Here is a 26,578-nt window from a genome sequence, read left to right as displayed (position 1 = left end):
TTCTTTAGATGATTCTTTTCCTGCCCTGTTTCTGGCTCTGCTGCCCAACCCCTGAGGAACTTCCTCTTCCAGGCATTCACGCCTTCCACGTGTCACCGCACTAATTCCTCTCTTCCCAGCCCAACGCCCCTCACCTACTCCAGCTCCTGAGACTATGAATCATCTTCTAAAGATGGCCTTTCCGGTTCTTCCCTGCCCAGCCCCAGCCTGCCTTACATCCTCCACCTCAGCCTGGAATGTCAGCCCTCCCATTTCCTTCAAAGCACAGTTCAAATCCCATCTTCCCCCCAAATTCTCCCAATTTCCCTTCTTTTCTTCTCCTTGACCTGGCTTCTCTGCTGTAATTCTTCACGTGCATCTGGCTTCCTAAGTCTGGGATCTGGTGTGATTCTCGGAAGTGGCTCAGGACAGGCACTTCATTGAGTGTTTTGACTGAATGTAGCTGACAGCCAACCCGATGTCACCTGGGCCATCAGTCTTGGAGTGGAGGGGCCTCAGGTAACCTCCAGGTGTTCAGATGAAAGCCTGTGTTGATGGACTGTTGAAATTGTGCAGTGGGCTAGGGGCAGTTGTGATAACTTTTACTTTTGGATATGTTTGGAAATTTTTATAAATTAAAAACAAAAAGAAAAATATGTTAATGCATATATATGGAATCTAGAAAAATGGTACTGATGAACCAAGGTGGTTCTTGGTGACATTCCCCTGTTAGTTCCTGCAGGGCAGGAATAGTCAGAAATAGAGAATAGGCTTATGGACACGCAGCTGGAAGGAGAGGGTGGGACAAATTCAGAGAGTAACACTGAAATATCTACATTACCATGTGTAAAGTAGATAGCTAAAGGGAAGTTTCTGTATAGTGCAGGGAGCTCAGCCTTGTGATCTGCTACAGCCTAGAGGGGTGGAATGGGGTGGGAGGGAGGTTCAAAAGGGAGGGGACATATGTATGCCGTGCTGTCCGACTCTGTGCAGCCCCATGGACTATAGCCCACCAGGTTCCTCTGTCCATGGGATTCTCGAGGCAAGAATGCTGGAGTGGATTGCCATGCCTTCCTCCAGGGGCTCTTGGAGTGGCAGGTGGGTTCTTTACCTTTAGCGCCACCTGGGAAGCCTGGACATATGTATATCTATGGCTAATTCATGTTGATATATGATAAAAACCAACACAACATTGTTAAGCAATTATCCTCCAATTAAGAATAAATTTTAAAAATTAGAAAGCTTTGTAAAATTTGGAGACCTTCTGTCACATTCCTTAGGACGTGTGCTTGTGAGGGCACCAGGAATGCTGGTCTCTACTGGGATCCTGCTATTGCTCATCAGGAGACCTCCGGAGTGTAGATGACTTCCTAGAAGGCCAGGAAAGTTCCTGAAAGGTGAGATTTTTCAGAAATCACAGACTTCTTGGATGCATTTTATGAGAGAACTCCTCCACTGTGGAAAGAATGCAGACTATCACAACAGCAGCTCAATGTGAGCACAATAGCTCTCTGGTGATGTGTTTTATGATATGGAGTGAAGTACAGAATGCGAGCTGTCAGGTGTTGAATTTCTGTGGCTTAGCGTTCAAGCGTTCTTGGTGACATTCCCCTGTTAGTCTTTGGTGAAAGCAGTAAGCTGTCAGTGCCGTCTGCGGTGGCTGGATGTACAGTGGTGTCATTTTAGAGACTTGGGGAGGTGCTGTCAACAGGCTCTCCCGGGCACGCAGAATGTTCAGTGAATTAGAAGAACTTTCCCGCCTCCACTAATTTAGAACAATAAAAAACCGATTCAGGTTCTAAAGAGGAATTTTGGCCTTCAGTTCTTGAGGTATGGGCTTCAGGAAGGACTGAGATCTCATTACAATTTAGTAGTTCAAGATCTCCCCTCTTTTTGTTCTGCTCAAGTCAGAGCCATCACCTTTGTTTGCACTACCATGTATGAGTCTTGACTGGGTGTCAGGCACTTTAATGTGCCTTATGTTCTTTACATGCATTCTAACGTAGTGATTGATCTAGTTTAACACTTGATCTAGTTTAACTTCCTCATTACAAAAGTACAGAACTTAAGGTCTGCTGCTGCTGCTGCTGCTAAGTCGCTTCAGTTGTGTCTGACTCTGTGCGACCCCATAGACAGGGGCCCACCAGGCTCCCCCGTCCCTGGGATTCTCCAGGCAAGAACACTGGAGTGGGTTGCCATTTCCTTCTCCAATGCATGAAAGTGAAAAGTGAAAGTGAAGTCGCTCAGTCGTGTCCGACTCTTTGAGACCCCATGGTCTGCAGCCTACCAGGCTCCTCCATCCATGGGATTTTCCAGGCAAGAGTACTGGAGTGGGGTGCCATTGAGAAATTAAATGCCTTGCCCTAGATTTTTTTTGTTGTTGCTATTTTTTTTGATGTGGACCATTTAAAAAGTCTTTATTGAATTTGTTACAACATTGTTTCTTATCTCCTGAAGCAGGGATCAAACTTCCAGCCCTTGCATTGGAAGGTGAAGTCTTAACACTGAACTGCCAGGGAAGTCCCCTGCTGAAGATTTTAAACAGGCCCAGCATTAACTTCCCACATGGCGCAGTGGCAAAGAATTCACCTGCCAACGCAGGAGATGTGGGTTTGATCCCTGGGCTGGGAAGATCCCCTGGAGAAGGAAATAGCAACCCACTCCAGTATCCTTGCCTGGAGAATCCCATGGACAGAGGAGCCTGGCAGGCTACAGTCCATGGGGTCACAAAGAGTTGGACACGACTGAGCACACCCACCCACACACATACACACACACCCCATTAAACTTCAGAGGTCCAAGCTCTGCCTGGAACCCCAGGTCTCCCTGAGTCCATTATCTCCTCAGTGGTTAAATTGCAGGGAAAGTAAGAGAACGCAGACATACTCTTCACTTTGGTTCGCTTGTCTTTTTTGCTGGAAGTAGAAACTGGTCAACATTCACCTCGTGGCAAATGAAAATCAAGTGAGGAATAAATATGTAATTTGTCTGAATGATGCAGGGCTTGCCTTCTCTTTTCATTCAAATCAAAGTGAGTAGCAGAGAATACTTCTGCATGAATCATCAAGCTACTTATATAGCCTTGGCCTGAGAGCACTCTTGCTAGAAAACTGCTTATGCCCCAAGGTTATCAATCCAGTCAAGGTGACTTTTTTCACAGGAGACACAATAATTATGGCAAAGACATCTCTCTTAGAGGGGTCAGTATAGCCCAGGGGAAGTAAGCATCCCATATGTCGACATAGGTTGTATGAACCACTGGCTTGGAAGGGCTGATTTCACATGCTGCCCTGACATCTTTGAGCCTAACGGGGCCCCAAAAGGCTGTGCATTCCCCTACTTTTACCTGATATGCTCCCCACCATTCGGGAAAGACTCTCTCCCTGGCTAGTTCCCCTATAGCTGGACAGCAGCAGTCTACCTACTCTGCATCCTGCTGGGTTTACTTCCCTGCCAGCCCACAGTCATTGAAACCAGCCAATCACATCCTTCCCTGGGATCCTGGGTGCCTCTCACTCTCAGGTTACTACAGAACCTGCTCCTTATAGGCTCTTCTTTTTCCCTCTGTTCCTAAATGTAGCCTCTGTGTTGCCCCATGTGACCCAGAGTGTCCATTTCCCCCTGGACTCTTAGTATATGTGACTAATTACTTTTGATCTCCTGTGTCCTGAGTCAGATGTCCTGTGTTTGGTCATCTGAGAACCCTAGGACAGGACTCCCTCCCTCCCCCATGGGGTGAAGAGGAGGTGAACAAAACAATGACCAGACATTCATGTTAATACTTAATGGAATTCTCATAGAACTAGTGCCAAATATCATATCCTTTGGCGTTTCACTAAGCGAAGCATCAGGCTACTGGCAAATAGATATGGATTTGAACTGAAATTAGCTGAAACCGACCTTTATTAATTTCAAGGTCCCTGGGCTTTCCCTTGTGCTCTTTTTAATTTTTATTATTCTCACCTGGAGATTTTTGCAAGAAACAGCATTGTTCTCTTTCCTGTGGTGGCTTAACTGTAGTCCTGCCCAAAGGCAAAGAAATCAAAAGATGACCCTTTCATTCCTGTCATTTAAATCTTTACTAACTGCATTCTTTCAGGACAGTGTAGCAGAAAGAATTTTTCTCATCTCCAAAGACAAGAGATTATAATAAGCAGATGTTTTTAATATTTTTTTTTTTTACCATCTGAAGCATCCCAATATTAATGTATTTCCAAATTCTCAGCCCAAGAAACAGTCTTCGATGTAATTTCTTTCCCTATTCATGAGATTTACAATAGGAAGGTCATGTTTGTACTAGATTTTGACTTGAAATAAATCTTCTTTTCTCCTCGGCATTTCTATAGAATCCAAGCACTTCATTATTTAGTCTTTTCCAAATATTAAATGCTTGTCATTCTTGAAGAACGAGCTAATCTTCCCTTTGTGGGTGGAGAAACTGAGATGTGGAAGGTGCAATCAATGCCAGAACACAGACCCACCTAAAGGTTGTGGCTACCCATTGAAATGCTATCCTCTTAGACATGAAATAAAACTGTAAATTGTCTCATAAGCAGCAAGTATGACATCCTCCAACTATTAGAAAGCATTTGTTAAAAGCTCATTTGCATTTTGCTTAATGTGAGAAGCTTTATGGAGTAAATATATATTCAAGCCCCACCACCAACCTCAACACAGGCTCTGGTCGATCGATTCACTGCCCCTCTTTCTAGACTGTGCCTCATACAGATCAAAATATATTCTGAGTTCAGCTGGACAAGGCTTCGTTTAAACCACATCTGGTGCTCATCAAACCTCTATTTTAAGAGTGGGGAATTCTTTTTCAGAGATAGATTCTGTCTGGAAGGTCTATGGCAGCAAACAGTGCTCATTAAATTTCACAACATTTTACCAACGTCTATACAGTACCCGCTTTTCCAGATTACGGAATCCAGACAAAAACCCTGACCCCCCACTTCAAAGAATTCCTCACTTGACTAATTCTAAAGAGTAAATTGATTTTCTCATCATTTGTTGTGTTTGACAATAGAAAGGCTGATGCAGCAACATTGCTAAAATGACAGCTCCTTTCTATCCGAGGGGAAGGAATTCGTGTTAATATTCTTAATGACTGGCATCTTTATGAGAATGTGAAATCGTTTATCCTCAGCAATAACCTGCCTAGGATTAAAAAGTACTTGGTACTTAGAACGGAAGTCATCTGTCAGGAAAAATTATTTAGACGGATGCAAATGAACTGAATGAATTGGCTTCCTAATTATGGTGTGTATAGTCAAGTTTGTTAAAATCAGTTTGAGTTGAAGCATTTGGAGAGGATCTTTCAAGAAGTGATCTGACATTCTGCTGGAGGAAAAGACAATACATTTGTCTGATAAACCCTTTCACATTTCCTAAGCATTTCTGGAAATGATTTAAGAAGGAAGGGCATGTAAATTGAGGGAAAATGCATTAAGTGCACTTTATGTCTTGCTAATTTGTAACAACTCTAATAATGCCTCACAGAAAACAGCAAACAGCATGTTTATCACAATGCCCTAGATTTTACCTAATAATAATTATATCTAATAATAACCAATATTATTTTCCATGGGGGTTTGTTTCAGCCCTCTTGTGGCTGACTTGGGCGTGAGCCCACAGGGACAAGTCTATACCAGCCCTTAACAAACGATGTAGAGACCAGTCTGTATTCTGTAAAAGTTGTTCCCCTCTTAACGGGCATGGTTTTGCACACCAGTTAGCAAGTTTTTACTTGAATCTCAGTTTTCTCTTCCTCACCACCTTGACAGCAAACTTCCATTTAGCTTTTTACAAAAAAAGCCTAGTAAATTGTGGGAAGACGTACTTTACTAGCATTGGCAATTAGTCTGGGGAAAAGGTGTAAATTGCAGGCAAATGCAAATTCCTTCCATGTAATTAATGATGGGGTTTTACCTTTTAGCATTTATGCAGAACTTTCTTTTGAGAGTCAGCACTGACTTTTGAAGACAAAATGACTTGGGTCCAAATCCTAGCTCTACAGGTGTGTAATTTTTTTAAAGTCTAGTTCTTCTAAGTAGAATGACTAGTACAGATATATAACTAAGTTTATAGCAGTGTCCAGCATGTCGTCGGTACTCAGTTATCATTCAGTTTCTCTTTTTTCTGGCTATTTTAGGGCATTTGTGTCCTAATCACTAGTTTAGTATTATTTGCCCTGAGTGAGTGAAAAACATTCCTTTTTTTCAGTGAGTACATATTGAGCGGTGACCCTGGCAACAGCTCTGTATTTATATATAAATATTAAATGATATTGGAGAAGGAAATGGTAACCCACTCCAGCATTCTTGCCTGGGAAATCCCATGGAGAGAGAAGCCTGGTGGGCTACAGTCCATGGGGTTGCAAAAGAGTCTGACATGACTTCCCAACTAAATAACAACATTAAACGATACAAAGAGATAAAAGTAAGGATCTTTTAAAAAAGAGAATGATTGATAATTATTAATAATAATCCAAGTGTTATAGCTGCGACTTCAGCCCCAGGAGCAAAGTTATTCAGCGCATCAGATAAATTCAAGCTGTTAGGGCTGGTGTCAGAAATCCAAAGAAAGCTTTTGCTAGAAAATAGTGGATTAGAGAGACATAGAAAAAAAGAACCCAGGGAACATGATCCAAGAAATTCAACGGTACCAAATCCAGTTTGCTCCCTCCAGTTTTTTTTTTTTTTTTTTCCTGTGTGTGTGTGTGTGTGTGTGAGAGAGAGAGAGAGAGAAAGAGAGAGAGAAAGTAGAGGGGACCCTGATGCTAGGAAGAGTGAAGGCAGAAAGAGAATAGGACAACAGAGGATTAGATGGTTGGATGGCATCACCAATTCAATGGACATATGAACTTGGGCAAACTCCGGGAGATGGTGAGGGACAGGGAGGCTTGGCGTGCTGCAGTCCATGGGATTGCAAAGAATCAGACACAACTTGGCGACTGAACAAGAGGGAAAAATGGCAAATGCAAAAGCATATGCCAAAGAGCAGGGACTGGGCAAAGCACAGAAGCACAGAGTGGGAAGAGGAGATGAACAGGTGCGGAAGTGAAGGAGATGACGGAAGCGGAGGTGTGGGGGTCGTACAGTCATGCAGTCTTTGAGAGATGCTGGTGGAGGATGTGTTGAGCCGGAGACAGGAAAAAGCCTCATTCTGCAGAATCTACAAGTACCCATGTCTGGGGCTGGCAGGTGTATTAGTAAGAACCAGAGGTCAAGAGCCCAAGGCAAGAGTGATGGACAGTAAGAGAAGCGATAACGGGCAGAGCCTGAAAGGAGTTGCTTTGCTGCTGTAAACAGGTGCCAAGTGGAGAAACCTGAGACGGACATGTGATTGACTTACCTGAATGCACTTTTTACCCTGAAATTCACGAACACTGCAGTCAGGTTAAGCTGTGCACTTAAAGTGTGCTCTGGGTGGGGTAGGTCAAAGGCCATAGTACCAAGGCAGGAAAGATATAGGGGGATGCGGTCTTCTTAGCTCACCTAACTATTCGTGTTTGAGGAAAGACAGATACAAGTGAATATCAGAAACTTTGGAGCCGTCCACAAAAGGGATGGCTGCAATCGTGGGTAGGAAGAAAGGAGGTGGAAAAGTGTACCCTTTGTATCCTGCCACTTACCTGGACTTCACATCTTCCCTGACTGATCCTTTTCTGCATCATTGCTCAGCCGGCGTCTGCGAGGGCATCTTACATAGTAACTCATCTATGTTCACTTTTTATCCTGACTGGTTGTAGCAAAGGGAAAAATCATGGACTCCCGCCAGCGGTGAGACTGAGCATTACTTTTGTCATAGAAACAGGAAATTATCCAAAAAAGGTTATTCAGACAGTCCAAAACTGTCAGATTATTGACAGAGCAGTTCAGGTTTCCAAGAACTGGCTTAAAAAATATTCTTAAGTGAAATTTGTTCACTTCTCTATCATTTTTTTTTTTTCTGGCTTTGAAACTATGTGTTTTGCGGCAAAGCTGAGACTTGGCAAATTGAACTGATTCATAAATCCTGTATTTAAGTATTTGGGCTTCCCTGGTGGCTTAGTGGTAAAGAATCCGCCTGTCAATGCAGGAGACACAGGTTCGATCCCTGGGTTGGGAAGATCCCCTGGAGAAGGAAATGGCAACCCTCTCCAGTATTCTTGCCTGAGAAATCCCATAGACAGAGGAACCTGGCAAGCTATATAGTCCCTGGGGTTGCAAAAGAGTCAGACATGACTTAGTGACTAAACAACAACAACCATTTAAATATTTAGATCATGACATCTTGAAAGCTTTTTAAGAGAGAACTCCAAACATCTTTTACATTTAGCAAACACTTACTGGATGTTTAATATATGCCAGAGACTGCTGCCAGTGCAAATAGGATATGGTACCTGCTTTTTCAAACATGTGTTTTTCCATACAAACTCTGTTCCTGGAAAGAATTCTCTCAATTGCAGAATTTAAGATCATTGAATATATGAAAAAGAACTTGGCTGAAATATCAACTGAGCTTAAAGGAGAAAGGGAAAATGTGGAATAGGACAATGTAATTAACGGTGGGAGGTTCGCAGGTCCTGCCTTAGCCCTGATAGTTCTGCACATCAGTCAGGTTAGACTCTCAGACATGTTTCCTTGTTTGTATGATGGGGACTATGAGAATTACATAGCATAGAGATGTGGAAAAATTAAATTAGATAATATATATATATATATATAAAAAGCACTTCCTTGCACATAGCAGGTAGCTGTTATGTATAATAGTAAGTAAAACATAGGCATCTTTTTCAGTCATTTGGTTTTGTTCTTTAACTAACTGTTATTTTTGTCAATAAAGCATGAGACCTAGAAGTTTTAGATATGGTCATTAGTAGTATGAAAAGGCACTGGACTGTCAAGAGGATTCATTGGCATGAGTACTGTTCTGAAGTTTTCAGACTTATGTATCTGTCTCCAGAATATGACTGCCAGTTAGTTTCACAGTCTGTTTCTTGGTCTGTAAAATGGGTCCAATAATGCCTGTGCTATCTACTTTATTCAAAAAGTTATGAGGATCAAATAAAATAGGATTATAAAAATGATTTGAAATGGGTAATATGATATATAAACAAATGTTATAGCTAAATAATGAGTTTTCCTTGAGCTATGGTACTGATAACTGATTGGCAAAAAGTGTAATTGTGGTTTATAAATATTTTAAATGGAAGTTACTGTTCATTTTATACAGAAATAAGAGTACAGATTTACAGGAAGTGTGGAAAAATAAGAATACTTGGATTCTAATCAGATTGCTGGGAGAAATATCAATAACCTCAGATAGGCAGATGACACCACCCTTATGGCAGAAAGTGAAGAGGAACTCAAAAGCCTCTGGAGAAGGAAATGGCAACCCACTCCAGTATTCTTGCCTGGAGAATCCCATGGACGGAGGAGCCTGGTGGGCTACAGTCCACAGGGTCGCAAAGAGTCGGACACAACTGACTTCACTTTCACTTTCACTGTTTGTTTGTTTTCCTTGAGTTCAGTGAAAGTTGCTTGCCTCATGGTCCTATAACCCTAAATATCTTTCATTGTGTATTATCCAAGAATGCAACTTCATTCTTATTCTTTAAAAGGGGCATAGGTACTTAGCTGGGTGATGTGTTCCACAAGGTTTTCAAGATCAAATGAATGGTTTGAAAGCACTTTAGAAAGTGTAGATTGTTATACAAAGTTAAAAGTTTAATAAATGGGAAAAGTCAAATTTCATAAAACATTAGAGGACTAAGCAAGGAAGGTCAAACTAAGAAGTCCATTTTCTCTGTGTATAAGAAGCTAAAGATTGAGTAATCTTTGGAATCTCTGATGGGTCGGGGAAATGAGAAAGATGTTCTTCAGTTACACTACTGAAAAGTTTGCATCCTTTTTGTGTGTAGTTTTTCTTCTTTAACAGCTTGCCATTTTATGTGGTCTTTTGGTGGAGATTATGAGCATGTTAGAGAAAAAAGTCATAACGACTTAAGGGCAACCGCTGCTCAACGGCAGAACAAAAGAACTATAAAGAGTTTGGAAAGAGCTCAGCTTTATTTCTTCTGACCCTCCCTTCAAGTAGTGAAAATGACCTGTTTTATTTTCATTATGAACAACGGCTGAGATACAAATAATAAATAGGAAAGCATGTTTTACAGAAGTGGTCAATGTATAGGCTTAGTTCAAAGAAGAAAGTATTCTTGTGGACCGAAGATATAATTTTTCATAGAATTCTTTTTCAGCACTTGGTGTGATTAAAATTTAGCTATATGACAAAAGGTAATTATTCTGCCAAATTAACTCTACATTCACAACAGAATTCTCCCTTTTACCAGCAGATGTAATACTGGTAAGCCTGATTTCTTTATAGTTCTAACCAGGTTTTCAATCACACTCTCAGTGAATTGAAATAGAGCTGATAACAATCTGAATGCACATACTCTTTTTCCTGTGACATATTCCTTGCATTGCTCTGAAAATCAGTGACTTTTTAAATAACAAATAGAAATATAGGATGTGTTTTAAAAACAAAGCTATTTTTTCCAAAAAAATCAAAACCACACTTTAAAATTCTAAGTTAATCTTTTTTTGGAATTATTAAATTATTATTCATGACAGTGCAAGATGAAAAAGTAAATTAATGATTTTGAAAGACATTTATAATCCAATAATGACTCATTTTACTTCCTATACAAATAAATCTGTTTTAGACATAAATTATGTAGGTACATACTGGTTTATACACTCACATAATTTAGAAAGCTCTGAAGACTATGGCTCTTATACTTCTCTTGGGAAAATTCCAGAGCCTGAGGACGTATGTCCAATGTTTATTTCTCAGTGAGGCAACGTCAGGGCAGCTCAACTCCAGGGATTAAACCAAGGTCTCCTGCATTGCAGGCAGATTCTTTACCCTCTGAGCCATCAGGGAAGCCCATGGAAGGCAACAGGTTTCCCTAACGTATTACATATATAATAATATATGTATTTGGAATCACTGGAAACATGAAGCAGTGAAGTAGGTGTTAGAAGACATGAGTTCCAATGTGGATTACTCCACTCGCTAGCTCTCTAGACTCCTCTCTCAGATGCTGTTTTCTGATGTGCAGAAATGATGTATTTGCTTTGCTAATCCAAAGACTGCAAGTTCCAGTGATTTGACTCAAAGGAAAATGTTTTGAGGGTGTGATGGTTAATATTATTGTCATCACTTGGGTAGCATTCTGTTGGCAAAGGTTAAAAGGGGCCTTTACAAACAAGGCTCTTTATAACAAAGCTTCGAACTTGCAGATCAGCGCTTGGGTATTTCTGGTAGAATAGATTTTCCACAAAGAATACACCTAAACAGTAAATGCTTCTGCTGGTATTTGTTCCAGCCCTGAGACTTCTCTGCAGTCTGGCACTAGTAAGAGGGGCCGTGGGAGAGCTGGCTTCACACCCTCATGTTTTCCTCCATTCTAGAGGACATCTGACACATGAAATCCAGTTAGTCCTGGTAGAACTTTACTGCCTTATACGTTTCGATAAAGCCTGGCCTAGAACTATCTGGGAAATGTGGGTTTTAGGATTTTTTTTAGGCAGGCTTCATCTCCTCAGGTGGTGCTGGTGGTAAAGAATCCGTCTGCCAGTGCAGGAGATACAAGAGATGCCAGTTTGATCCCAGGGTCGGGAAGATCCCCTGGAGAAGGAAATGGCAACCCACTCCAGTATTCCTGCCTAGAGAACTGCATGGACAGAGGAGCCTGGCAGGCTACAGTCCATGGTGTCCGAAAGAGTTGGACACGATTGAGCACAAACACCTTCATACTTTTTTTCCGTTTCCTCGGATGTAAAATGGGGGATTTTTACCTAGATGATCTCTGAGGTATACCTCTTATAGTCTGTGCTTCTGTGATATTTTCCATGCCTTTCTTGGAAAATCAAGCCTTAATTCTGATTATTTCAGAAAACTACAAGAAATAAGATCCAGTAGATCCAATAGAATGTGTGATAATTTCCTCTTTCTTCTAAGTGATTTAAAACCTCTCATCTCACTGGCAAATTGTCTTACAGCTGAGAATGTGATTTCAAGCCAATGAATTTTTATAGTCAAATCCAACTACAGAAACAGAAAAATATGATTTACTGTGGGGTTTTCAGGGAATTTTAATTTATGATATGCAGCAGATAGTGGATACTTTCATCCAGGTGGGGTGGGTCTGTCTGTCTGGCACTGTCCCTAAAATTCTGGTCTAGCCATAATTTTACATGCCCTTAAAAGTGGAGCCGCCACAATCTCCTCAGTTCAGCTCTCAAGAGAAATGAATGGATAGCATAGACTCCTGAGTGGCTGGCATGTGAGTGACACCCAGCTCGGCAATTTCACATCTAATCAAGGAGGATGGGAATTCTAGTTGGCCTATTGTCTATTTAAATCTGTTTCTGGATGGAATTCAGCTGGCCAAATGCAGCACTGAGAGAGTGATGTGCAGAAGATAGAAAAAAATTAAGCCAGAAAACTGGTGCATGAGATAGTGCTTTCCACAGTGTCAAAAGAATTGCCTGGTGTGGTTGTGGATTTACTTTTGATTAGTTTCCTCAAATTTCTCAGTGACTAAAATGCAACTTTCTATCCCAATTATCCTTGACCAATCTGGCTATGAATATATAGTGAAGAAGGAAATGGCAACCCACTCCAGTATTCTTGCCTGGAGAATCCCAGGGACAGGTGAGCCGAGTGGGCTGCCGTCTACGGGGTCACACAGAGTCGGACACAACTGAAGCGACTTAGCAGCATGGCCTATATCAGATATACCGTCTTGAAGCTATGCTTGATAGAGGCAGAGGTTTAAAACTCAACTTCTACCTTCATGTTTCTGATAAGAAAGAGAGGGAGCAATATTAAAAATCTATGAATAATAGTAATAAATGCAAAATTGTACTTAATCAAGAGCTAAAATTAGATGGCCACATGTTAAGTGGTAAGAGATCACCTATGAGAAGGGACTTATTAATAGTTGGTATAGCGAACAAAAGAAAGTTGCATGTAAGTAACGGGGTAATTTTTCTTCAAGGATGGGTGAGATGTGAACATCACAACTGTGATGGAAGGACAGCCTGAGCCCAGAAAACACTATGGGCAAATCCTTAGCAGTAAAAGTAAGTGATGGAAATTTAGGAGATGCTGAACCAACTTCGTAAAGAACAGAAAGTACATCAGGGAAGGGGTATGGTTCAAGTGGAAAACATGATGCAGGTCCTTAAAGGCTGGATGCTATAGAAAATTGGCTATTTTAGAATAATGGAAGAGCATAATGAAAATGATGCTAGAAGATTAGTTTAATAGTGATATATAAAATGAGTGGAAAAAGAGCAAGAGATGGTGCAAAACTGGATTAAAGTTCTTCCCTGTTCCTCCCACCATGCTTTTTAATTTCAAAGGAGAATATCTTATTTATTTAGACTGGTCTTGGGAAAGAGCAGAGCTTGCCAGTTAAGGAGAATAATTTAACCTAGATGGAGGGAACAGTAGAATAAAGGTTAAGAGGTAGTGGGAGGCATGCTCCTGAAAGGTTAATTAATTTGCTCAATATCTCATTATTAATGGTAACCAAGCTCTAGAATCCAGGTTGCCAATGTCTTCCCACTGTACCACTCTGCTTCTTTTTCCTGGCTATAACACAACTGCCACTGTTCAGCAAATTTTGTCATTGCTAGTGACATTTTAATCTATTACTTGCCCAGCATGAAATAAGCTTTACCTGAAGCCAATGAGGCAGTCCAGTGAGGTTTTCTAAACTTGTAATAGTGGCAGACACAATTAGAAGAGTACTTCCAATTCCACTTCTGAGATGAAGGCAGTGGGTGCCCAGAAGGGTGGCTCAATGGATTTCTGGTTTTATCTACTTTTTATTAAAAACTTTTTTTTTTTGGCCGTGCCACGTGGCATTTGGGATCTTGGTTCCCTGACCAGGGATTGAATCCACAGTTCCTACATAAGAAACACAGAATCTTAACCACTGGGCCACCAGGGAAGTCCTTGGATCTCCAATTTTAGAGCAAAACAACTAATGAGAATAGCAATCGCTACACATGAAGTGTTTCATAAAGCTTATTTCCTCTCTGTTTTCTGTCCTTATTTTTGTGTCAAAAAAACATGACTCTAAAACAGGGTATGTTTGACTGGTATTTTCCCCCCTTCCTCTCCACTTATTCATTCTTCTTTTCTTACAAGGACTATGTTTCTCCTCATCAAGAAGTCTTTGTACCTCTGAGACAGGTGGATAAGTTGAACATGTAGGAATAGAATCCTGAATTGAAATCTGAGTTTAGACAGTCTGGATGAAGGAGTTTTAGAATATCAGCCTATACTCCGTACCTTCATCACCACATATGCAGGCTCATGGGCCTGTTGACCTAAGTGGATGCCAGCAGAAAAGACCTAGTGTTAAACTTCACAGTTAAACCCAACTTTTGTGCTTGCTGCAGATGACATTTATTGCTCTAATGATGGAATGAGTGTATTCTGTCTTTTTTCCTTAGTTCCTTGCACTGGATGTCTTGAGAATGACCAAGTCAGTTGTTAGCCATTAATAGCTTCCGAGTATAAACTAACTCATGCTAATTTGACCCCCATGGGTGGCAACCCTAACTGAGAACTAGATTTATAGGTGCGGATACTTAGGCTGGCATTTCTCCCATAGGAACCAGGGAACATGGTTCAGCAAGCTCAGTTGAGTAAAATAAAATGGGCCAAAGTCTTCATTAAAAATTTGAACAGAACCCAAGTCTCTTTTGAGGAACCAAAATGCTGTCAGGTCTCCCCAGGTCAGTATTATTCCCACAAATTCCTAGCAATTTAAATCCCAAATCTAGCAGATTCAAGCAGTGTATTCTTTCAATCATGCTGCCCTGCTCCTCCCCACATCTGGTGCAAGAGTGTGAAATGGCAAATAAAATCTTCTACCTCTAATAAAATTATACCTAATCCTGAAAATTATTCATTGATTAATGAATGTTAATTCATTAACATTCTGATATCAATCAGTATCAAGAATGGCTCTCCTGTTTTTGGAGAGAAGCTTAAAATGAAATGTGACAAACAAAAGAGTAGAACAAGAGGAGATAGAAAGAAAAGCAGGAGGGCAGGAAAATGTCTCTCAAAGCTTTAAACTAAGAGTGATTTGTCGTTGTAGTGAGTGAAAAAGGGAGTGTCTATATCACTTGTAAAATAAGTCATTCACACGTTTTGTAAAAGGATGTCAACCAAGTTATAAGCTGAACGTTTATGAGCAGAAGCAACTTAAATATTTCATGTCTTCTTGCCTCTTTACTCTTTAAATTATATGTCCCTCTCCACTAACATTTTCTGAGCTGAAAGAAGAGAATTACAGATATTGCGCAGAAGTAGTTTGTTGTTCTGACTTGAAAATCCCTTACTTCCCTAAAGTTTAAAAACACTAGAAGAGTTATTGAGCCAATTATGTTCTGAATCTGAGAAAAGATCCTTTTCATCTGAGGAGGAATATGTCATAAAAAACACCACAGTGGTATCTTCTGTCTTCTGTCCACGGATGATCAGAAAGTTCAATTTTATGGGTTCAAAATTATATTATTAAACATTTAGACGCACATGTATTTACCTGTTGGAGTAGGGAATGGCAGCCCACTCCGGTATTCTTGCCTGGAGAATTCCATGGACAGAGAAGCACGGCAGGCTATCGTCCATGGCGTCACAGACAGTTGGACACAACTGAGCACACAGGACACTCATTTGCCTGTGTTGCGTTACAAAGTTATCCCAGCCATAGCTTGGGATGTGTATAGTGTTACAAAAGGAAATTCTACTTCCAGCATCCTTATTTTCCTTAAGGGATGTCACCACTCCCTGATTTCCTGGGCTTCATGCCTGTGTCTTCTTTGCCACTTGTCTTTCCTTTGTCTTTTATTTGACTAATTACCAAGCTTTTCACAATGTTTCTTACACCCATCCGTTCCTCACTATCAGGGTTACTGATGAGAACAGCAGCTTATTTTTCATTTTCTTTTTTGGACTCCCAATTGAGTGTTCCCCCCGCACTCATCTCTTTCTCTCTTTCCCTCTCCCCATTCCTGAAAAACCTACTGCTTAAACATCCTAAGGCATCTATTTCAAAAGTAGATACAACCTCGCTAGCTGAAGTCCTGATGTGTCATGACACTCTGGAATCTGGCCTAATTCAGCTGACATGATGTGCTTAAAGTAGAAAAGGGGGGACGTCCCTGGTGGTCCAGTGGCTAAGACTCCAAGCTCCCAGTGCAGGTGGCACAGGTTTAATCCCTGGTTGGAATCTAAGACCCTGCATGCCACACAGCACAGCCAAAAAAAAAAAAAAAGACTAAAAAATGGTACAAAGTAGAGGCAACCAAGGACTGTATTCTTCCTCCTCCTTCTTTCTCATCTTTCTCTCTCTTCCTCCATCACTTTTTTTCCTTCCTCTTCCCTCTCCTCTGCCGAATACCTCCTTTATCATATTCCCAAACTGCATCTATGCACATCCTCTGACTCAGAAATACTATGTCTTGGCTTGCAAATGACATGCACAATTTAACTCCAAGCCTTAACTCAGGTGGTTCCTTCTGCCATCTTGGAAAAAGCTTCCAACTCTTTGAATTCTTACTAAGTTCTAGGTGCTGTGTACAACATCTTACTTTTATTATCTCACTGAACCTTCTACACTTCGTGATCATCATATCTCCATTTGACAGAGAAGAAAACTAAGGAAAAGAGGGTAAATGAATTGTCTCCATAGACTTTGCAAAGAATGGAGGTGAATCACTGCTCTGATTCATCTGCTTAATGACCTGGAGAAAAGTCTTGCCTGGCTCGGATTCCCCCTCCACCAGTAGGGGGCTCTGTGGACATCCTTTTTATTTAATTAGTAGTAATAATTGACGGAGAAGGCAATAGCACCCCACTCCAGTACTCTTGCCTGGAAAATCCCATGGACGGAGGAGCCTGGTGGGCTGCAGTCCATGGGGTTGCTATGAGTCGGACACGACTGAGTGACTTCACTTTCACTCTTCACTTTCATGCATTGGAGAAGGAAATGGCAACCCACTCCAGAATTCTTGCCTGGAGAATCCCAGGGACGGGGGAGCCTGGTGGGCTGCCGTCTATGGGGTCGCACAGAGTCGGACACGACTGAAGCGACTTAGCAGCAGCAGCAGCAGTAATAATTGATACTTGACCACAAAATTCTTTGCATTACTACTAAAAAAATTTGGGGAGGGGGGAGCGTGTCTTCCACTCACAGCTAAACTAGATATTCCTAAAGGGAAAGAATAGTATCCTATATTATTTTGTAATCCTCTGAGCACTGGGATAGAAGTATATACACAAGAAGTTGTTGAGTACACATGCTCAGTTGCTCTGTCGCGTCTGACTCTTTGCAACCCCATGGACTATAGCCCACCAGGCTCCTGTCCATGGGATTTCCCAGGCAAGAATACTGGAGTAGGTTGCCATTTCCTGCTCCAGGGGATCTTCCCAACCCAGGGATCGAACCCTGGTCTCCTGCATCTCCTGCAGCGGCAGGAGGATTCTTTACCACTGCACCACGTATTAGCACATTGATACAGCTTTCAGTCTGTTCTTTTGGTTTTATTTAGAAGTTACCTATGGCTGTTTCTTAGGATAACAGATCAACTGCCAAAAAGTAGTTTAAGCTGTTTGATATTGAGTCTGTCCCTCAAGTCTCTTTTACTAAATATAGATACCATATATGACATGAATGGGATAACACATGTGAAACCTTTGGAAATAAATAATACACCCCTTGCTTTTATTCATTTGCTGTATCCAGAAGAGTTTTTTTCTTGCCAGTGTGAAAGCTCTCAAGAGAAAGGAAGGAGCACATGATTTTAGAGGACTTTTTTGGGGGGAAGATGCACTTCTTGTAGATGAAAGTTAAAAGCTGAAGTGTCCAGAATTTATGGATGCAACACCAAGCACATCTGTGTGCTAGGATATTCTACTCAGGGGAAGACTGATTACTGGCAGGTGAAGGTTAAGGAGGAAGCTTGAAACTGGCAGGAAGTCTATTCAGAGGATATGTTATGTTATAGAAAGGTGATTTTGATGCTAAGCCAAATTAGTAATAGGAGTTTGAGGCTAATAACCACAGGTGTACACTTTTATGTTAACTTACTAAGAAATGCACAATCTTGTATGCATTTCATCTGTTATCATCATGACCCTGGTAGAGCTAATATCTCATTAACAGTCTGGTCTTCAGTTTTAAGTTAATATAGCAGGTGTTGCCTATGAGTTATAACACCATACCACAAAACTGGTCAATAAACAGAACCCCCTGAAATTCAGATTTTTAGTTTGTCTGTTAAGAATGTACTCTTGTTGCTCAGAAGAATGAAGAGATGCTTAGACTGGTGTATTTGGAGGCTCTATCAAGGAAATGACTACAGGAGAATTTTCCTGAGTTCTTGAAATAAATTTGTTTCAGGCCTATTATGTATTCCATGAAGTGGAAAAGCTGCATATATTAGTAGCTCTATTTGCAGATGAGAAAAAGCAGAACAAAGTAATAACAAAAACTAGTTAAGGGTTTCAGTTCATTGTAGCAATAGACCTTCTTTCTAGCAACCACAGTTTGTAGCTGAGCTGAAGATTTGGACAATGCCAACACCAGAACAACAAATGAAGTGAAAGGAAAATGAAAAGATGCTTGCTCCTTGGATAGAAAGCTATGACAAACCTAGATAGTATATTAAAAAACAGAGACATCACTTTGCTGACCAAAGTCTGTATAGTCAGAGCTCTGGTTTTTCCAGTAGTCATATACGGATGTGAGAGTTGGACCATAAAGAAGGCTGGGCACCAAAGAATTGATGCTTTCAAACTGTGGTGGTAGGGAAGACTCTCAAGTGTCCCTTGGACAGCAAGGAGATCAAATCAGTCAATCCTAAAGGAAATCAAGCCTGTATATTCATTGGAAAAACTGATGCTAAAGCAGAAACTCCAATACTTTGTCTACCCAGTTCGGAAAGCTGACTCATTGGAAGAGACCCTGATGCTGGGAAAGATTAAAAGCAAAAGGAGAAGGGGCGGCAGAGGATGAGATGGTTAGATAGCATCACTGACTCAATGGATATGAATTTGAGCAAACTCCAGGAGGTAGTGAAGAACAGGGGAAACTGGAGTGCTGCAGTCCGTGGGGTCACAAAGAATCGGACACGACTTAGCGACTGAACCACGACAACAGAACAGAGATGAAGACTGAGGAGAGTAAAAAAACTGAAGAGAATAAAACAAAAGCAAAAATATATGAAGGCGGATGAATGTGTACTTCAGAGTCAATTGCTTTGGAAGAGAAAATTCAATTATTGTACTTTTATAACATAATTGGATATGAGATAAAAACAAATCCCCTTCTTACTATGGCTCTTCTCTTACACAAGTGTCCAGTCTTGCTCATGAGTTTATCAGCCAAATAAAACTTTTGAATCTTTATTTTATGTTCAACCAGAGCCAACGGGGCTCTTAACCTGTTGCCAAATGCTGCGCCCACTGTCAACCATCTAACTGTCTTGTGTGAAGATTTATCACTACCTGAAATTTGTAGATTAACTTGGGTAGACACTACCTTCTCACCCAGATACACATTGTGTCTGCTCATTTTTTCAGCATAGCTCTTCAATATTGATTTCACCCTCTCTAGTTAATTAACAGTGGCATGGCTCAGAGTTTCTTAGATCCACAATTTCAAATATGCAGAAATATTTTCTTACAGATCTGTGGTTGTGGAGTAAAAAGGAGATTAGAGTATAAGAAAAGATTTGCCTTTCGGAGGTCAAGTGTAGAGCTACATTTTTTTTTAATTAACAGAGGTTTAATGCACCATTGTGGAGTAGTACATGGATCCCATATTTTCAGCATCTAATGTATCTGCTGGAGAAGGCAATGGCACCCCACTCCAGTACTCTTGCCTGGAAAATCCCATGGACGGAGGAGCCTGGTAGGCTGCAGTCCATGGGGTCGCTAAGAGTTGGACACGACTGAGCGACTTCTTTCACTTTTCACTTTCATGCATTGGAGAAGGAAATGGCAACCCACTCCAGTGTTCTTGCCTGGAGAATCCCAGGGATGGGGGAGCCTGGTGGGCTGCCATCTATGGGGTCGCACAGAGTCGGACACGACTGAAGCGACTTAGCAGCAGCAGCAGTGTATCTGCTCCTAGACATGAGGTCCAGCCAGGTAACTGTTAATGCTTCATTTTGAGAGTTGCATAGTTGTCTCCGCTGGTAAGAGAGACATCTCCAGAAATCCTGCCTTGCCCTTCATTTATAGGACTCCCATTTTCTTTCCTTTCTCTGGTCTGGGGCAGATGCGGGCCAGATGATCAGGAGTGCAAAGAATATTCTTTGATCTATCCCAAGATCCTGAAAACTGAATGACCAGGGTCCTAGGACGCATCTGCTATGTGGCATTTAGTGCTTTGTGAGATCATTTCTTGGTCGGCCCACTGCCCTTCTGGGGGAAGGGTACAGATAGACGACTCAGTGTTTGATGGTGGGTGCAGAGTTTGGAAACAGGCCAGAACTAAAGCTGATTGCGTTCAGCTTTTTGTTCAATTTGCTTTAAAGGTGAAGGACAGCAAAGGTCCAAGCGCCTTGCTTTGTCTAAATGGTATCTTGCTTTACCAATTACTTCTGGAAGCTTGACCTGACTCTCTACAATGTTTTGCCAAGTTATTATTTCTTTCCAAACAGTGAGGCAGGGGGAAGGAAGAGAACCACATGACCCATTGGTGAATTCAGCTCCCTGCTGGGGTCCACTGCCTAGGCCCTTTGTTCCCCTCGCCCTGCAGCCCAGCATCTGCTCTTTATTATCCTTTAATGCAGGACCCAGGACTCCCTCCTCCCTCCAAAGGGTATTCAGCTGTCACCATTGTCCCTATGGGTCCATTAACTCAGTTGCTCCAAATCCCCTAAATGCTAAAAGCAGCTCTTCCTGCTCCCTGTCTCCTCCCCAACTTCCACCCCACTACCACCTTTGGTGGCAGAGAAAAAGGCTAAAAGAAGACATGCTCTAAATAGACAGAATGAGTGATTGACATGACCAAGATGAACACAGTCGTGCATCCTAGACCTGCATCCGCTTATGTATCTACCAACCTTCTTTCTCCCCTGTTTATTGCACACGCGCTGAGCTAGGTGCTTTGTAGGTTTCTTCACAACTTTCCCAAAGAATGTATTCCTCTCTTCATTTTACAGAAGGAGCTGAACAGTTAAGTCATCTGTTCAAAGCCACACAGTTCATGAGAAGTAGCACCTGAATTACAGCACAAGTCTGTCTGAACCCAAAGACTGTTCTGCTTCCTAAATCATATTTGAAATCTCACACCATAGCAAAATTTCCTGCCACTGTTATAGAAAACTGAAATAGATTGTGGGGGGAGGTTCAGATAATAGTCGAGCTTAATTTGGGGCAATCATTTCACAAGTGGCATCTTTCCTAAGCTGTATTTCCCAAATATAACCAATCAAGTTTTACCATTTTTTTCCTTTTTCTTTTATGAATGGAGAGGAGCTATCAGAGCCAACAAATGACTCTAAAGTGGGATAATTAGAAGAGTGCCTTGCATATCTGAGCGACCTTGTGAGCTAGTTGACACACATCTTTTAATGAGACACAAAGTGGACCAGACTAGTTCCTGTCTTAGGACACTTCACCCTACCTGAGCAGTCAAGTGATAAAAAGGCAAGGGTAAAGAAACAAGGTAATTGTGTTAATGGTCAGCCCCAAGGGATGGGAAACCTCAGTGGGATATATGGTAGTCAGGGAAGGCTTCCTGGAGGAGGTGGAACTTAGAGAGGCTGAGGATGTCCTACACACAGGCTTATAAACATAGAACCAGAAGGAATACACGTAATGATAAACTCCCATTTTGCAGACAATAAGATGGAAAACTGGAGTGGTTAGAGGTAAGAGAAGAGACCAGGAAGTGGGGGACATTGACCTGGCCACTTGAGTCACAGGGAAGGGCAGACTTCTGTTGCTGTAGGGATTTACAGTTGGAAGTAAAGTGAAGTGAAAGCCGCTCAGTCGTTTTTGACTCTTTGCGACCCCATGAACTGTAGCCTGCCGGGCTCCTCTGTCCATGGAATTCTCTAGGCCAGAATACTGGAGTGGGTAGCCATTCCCTTCTCCAGGAGATCTTCTCGACCCGGGGATTGAGCCCAGGTCTCCCACATTGCAGGCAGATTCTTTCCCGTCTGACCCACAGTTGGAAGGTTGGGGCCAAAAAACAAAGGGCCAGCATGTCGTACTGAGAAATTCAGACTTCATCTTGTGGACAGTGACAATCCATCTGGTAAGTCACAGCTGAGAAATGTTTTGATGGAACCCGTGTTTTGTTTTGTTTTGTTTTGTTTTAGGAAGCTCAACAACAACTGGTGGACAGGAGGGAAGTGGAGGCAAGAGGACCCGTTAGGAGGTTGTAATGACCCACGTGTGAGGGATCACTGCACTGGAGCAGTAGCTGTGGGCCAGACGTGAGTGATGCTTTACAGGAAGGACTCACGGGATTTGATGGCAGTTTGGCTGTGGGGATGAGAGGAATATTAGAGCAAAAAAAAAAAAAGCTAACAGACGAATAGCCTTCCTTCCCAGCATATTGAAATAGAGTTGAAAATATTTTAAATGAGAAACATATTTCAGGACAAACTTTTCCCATAAAATATCTTCTTTCAAATCTTTCTCCCCGCATGGATCTAACCTAAAGGAAAGGTAAATTTGCCATATCACTATAGACTTAATTTCATCCATGAGCCTCTTTTTTTTCAAAGTCAATAATAATGATTAAAAATAATAATCTATTTTGAGTCAGCTCCTTAAACATTTTAACTCCCTTAAATTTACTACATGTTCTCTGCACACACAAAAATATTGCACAGGGGAAAAAGAACCAGATGTCCCGACCTGACCCATTGGTTGGCCTCATCCACATGGCAACAGTTGGTAAAATCTCAGTACTCAGTATCAGAATTCCCGCTCTCTGGATTCCTAAAGAATAAACCATTTGAAATCAAAACCACAAAAGAACAAAACCCCATATCCATTCCCGTATGGGTATTTACTTAAGACAGGAAATGCAAAGTGTCATACATGCCACTCTTCAGTACTATTACAATGGAAATGACCACAGCAATCTGCTTGAAGTCACATAAATTTCCTTAGGAGGCGAGCACAGAGAGAGCCCTTTTAGTTCTTTGAAGAAGGCTCTCGCTCATCGTCTACTACAAGTTCAGTGACTGCCTGGATTCATGGATTTTAGTTTTCCACAACACTGTCAAAGTGGGTTTTGTAAGCTAATGGATCAAGCTTTCAGATCGCTTTCGGCCTCAGATTTGTCATCTTCCTGCGTGCCTTGATCACAGGCTGCAGCCACAGGGCAAGTTGAGATTCCCCTCTTCACGCCCCCCAGGATGATGTTCCACCTCTCTGGGAGAAATACCCTGTGCTCAAGCACTTTCACAGCTGTTAGAACACTGATGGGGACTTCACGTGTGTTACCCGCGCAAGTGCTGTCAGGAAGAAACCAAGTGTCAAACAGAGGTATGTGGAAGTCACTGTCAATACGCTTCTGAATGTTTTCCATCTGGAACAGTGGATTTCGATTTTGACAAGAAACGGGAATTGCCCTGAGGGCGCTGTCTTGAAACAGATCCTTTTGGTTCATTAAGTAACTTCATGTTACTTAAACAAACCTTTGCCTTGTTAGAGGGAGGAACATACAACTTTGCCTTCTCAAGGTGTGAATTTATTATTTCTCAACACTTCCTTTCTTGTTTCCATCCTGCCTAACTCCTGCGGACAACTGACTTTGGGCGGGGACAGGGGAATTCTCCCATTTTGCCCAAATCCTGGGCAGGCAGCTTGGTGGTCAGTCTATAGTATTAGCACCTTATGCTTGTTGCGGGTGGGCGGGGAGCAGGGCCGGGGGCCGTCCCGTGGCTAATCAGTGGCTTGCCTTTGTTAGAGGCCATCAAACCATATCTCCCTGAGAAAGAGCTATCGGTGACGAGGGCCTTGACTTTCTCCTGAAATCTCTCTGTGATCGTGGAAAGGGGCATTGGTAGCCAGCACTGTGCCTGCTCCAGGCTGTGCCTGTTATCCTAATCCTGACCTCACTCCCGATATTAGTTTGCTTTTCTGTCTTTATTTTGTTAAACCCCAGTTCCATTGTAAAGCTAAAATGGAATGACTGGAATTCCAAAAGACTTCAGCTTATGAACTTAGTCCTCCTTGGGTTATGTAATATTGGGAATCGGATCTTACTCAGTCCTCATAACTGCCTGGTTATTTCTGAGGATGTTTCCTCACTGAAGAAGACTTTTGAAACAGTTTCAGAGAACACTCTGTTTAACAGCTAGACACAATGATCACACATTCTTTTAATTTTTAAAAAGAGGATTAAGAAACCATAATGGAAAAGAAAAATAAATACAAAGAGCATTAAAAAATAAACTCTCTGGTTGCCAAAAATATATATGCAATGTGACTTGAACCATAATTTTTTCAAGCATCTTTCTGTACCCAAATACAAATATCACAAAGCATTAGCCATAAATCCTGTTATTCAACCTACAAAACAGCTCTTATTTCAGAATAGCTTATATACAGTGTTATTCATAGAATCTCTCACCTGTCAAGGGTGAGGGTGTTGGGTTTCTCTACTCAGTTTGAAAGTCCAATAGGAGCAGGAATTCTTAAGCACCACAGGTATCTGAACACTGATGTGGGAAGGCAAGTCGGTTAGGGTGCAAAGGAAGTAACACATGGATTCACCTCGCTGGATCACAAACTTGAAAAATGGAAAAAAATTATTTTTTATCCCTATACAAAAACAGGGCATCAACTTGAAAGACCTTTGTTAGACCACAACTTAAGCATCAGATCTAAGCCCCCCTTGCTCCATCCAGTTCAATTTAATTTTGGTGATGGTTTCAACAGTGGTTATATTAATGGCTACTCACTATACCATGACAACTCATTTTGTATTGTCAGATGACCATTCATTTCCAATGACTAACTTGTAATTAAAACCTTTTTTTTTAGTTTGTTTATAACCAAGCCAGAAAACCTATTTACATTTAATTAACACTTCAGATAGCCTGTTTAAAAACCCATAAATGTAGGGACTTTAACGATCCATTAGAGGTGCTTCTTTACTTTTCAGTGACTTGTAAAACTTTCACAAACAGATCTGCAAATGAATTACCTCCATCTGCTCCCCTGCAGCTGCAAAAGGGCCATGTTAAAAAAGCATTTTCCTACTTCCTCCTTTTCTGCTTTTCTTCTAGCTCTAAGCATTTTGGTTTTGAAGCCGCTCTCAGCTGCTCTGAAGGCAGCCCCTCAAGGAGTTTCCAAGTTTAGAGTCCATCTCCAAATGGTTTTAAAAACACTTTGGTCCACCTCAAATCAGTGCAAAAAAAAATTGGGGAAGAAAGCTTTTCCATCTCTGCCAGCAAATAGACTCTTCTAAGAACCTTGAGCCATTGGGTGGTAAAATGCAACAGTTTAAAAGTGACTGGTAAATTTCGAAAGCTGAGAGACATGCTTTCTTGGATTTCTCCATCCCTTCTGAACAACGTCTAGCTCCTGTTTGGAATATGCAACGGGGATATGAAAGGGTGGGGGACAAACAGGCTTCCAAAGACATTTTCTTAGCTACACCTTCGAGAGCAAGCCTTGAGGAGAGTTAGTTCTGTAAAGACAGCCAAGCACCAAGCTATGTCAGCCCTGCAGCAGCCGCTTTGAGAGGAGGGCAGCAACTGGGTTTGACAAGTGTGCTGTGCTAGCATTCCATTCAAAAGTATGTTGAGAGAGAGAGAGGCTCATTCAATGTCTTTTACTTTACCTGAAAACACTGCTTTTCTCGTGGCTGCGGAAAACGAATTCCTCCTCTTCTCCCCGGAGCAAAGGAGTTCTCTTGCCCGCAATTCTCCCTTGGAGAAGACCACACAGCTCCGGCAAGGCAGCCTTCCTACTCCTAATCCCCACTCGAATGTGATGACACACGCTAACCCCAACCATCTGGTGAAACACGTCTTCAAGCACTCAGCACAGTGGTGTGTCAAGGCGGGCTGCCCAATCCGATTGCTGGGGCTGGGTGTCTCTCTCTCAACGACTGGAGGCTGAGGGCAGGGCTGAAACTGGAGGTCTGAGAACTCCCAGTCAAGTAACCTGAGATTTTTCGAGAGAAAGAAACTGCTATAAAAAGAGAAGAAGTGGGAGGCGCTAAAGAGAAGGTGGAGGGGATGAATTATTCCGGTGGCCAGTTGTGCGGTACTTTTCACAACTCCGTGTGCGCCCCGCGGGGATGATGGGGACCCTCCGTAAGATGCACAGAAACGCCAAAAAAAAAAAAAAAAAAAAAAAAATCTTTTCCTGCCAAGCTAGGGAGCGCAATCTTCTAAGCGAGGTCCCGCCCCCCTCCCATCTCCCTCTCCGCCAGGAGATAAAAAATTCATCTTGACATACTGATAAAGTGTTCATGTAGGAGTCGTTTACACTGAAATGTGACATCTACGTTTTGAAATCTAAACTCCTACCTTCC

The 26,578-nt window shown here is 41.8% G+C and overlaps 1 protein-coding gene and 1 long non-coding RNA gene across 2 annotated transcripts in view; one reads left to right on the top strand and one right to left on the bottom strand.

Moving 5' to 3' along the window:
• Positions 1-26,337, bottom strand: part of SULF1 (sulfatase 1) — a 188,769-nt gene extending 162,432 nt beyond the window's left edge. The window contains exon 1 of the mRNA XM_055546203.1: positions 25,880-26,337. The gene's annotated coding sequence lies outside the window, so the exon portion shown is untranslated. The remainder of the gene's footprint in view (positions 1-25,879) is intronic.
• On the top strand, positions 357-22,569 carry LOC129626768 (uncharacterized). The gene is made up of 3 exons (XR_008702192.1): positions 357-498; positions 1,260-1,376; positions 22,395-22,569. It is a non-coding gene; the product is annotated as an uncharacterized LOC129626768 (long non-coding RNA).
• Positions 26,338-26,578: the final 241 nt, after the last annotated feature.

The sequence above is a fragment of the Bubalus kerabau genome, chromosome 14, assembly GCF_029407905.1.
Source record: "Bubalus kerabau isolate K-KA32 ecotype Philippines breed swamp buffalo chromosome 14, PCC_UOA_SB_1v2, whole genome shotgun sequence".
NCBI classification, from domain to species: Eukaryota; Metazoa; Chordata; class Mammalia; order Artiodactyla; family Bovidae; genus Bubalus; species Bubalus kerabau.
This window is presented reverse-complemented; position numbering and strand designations above follow the sequence as displayed.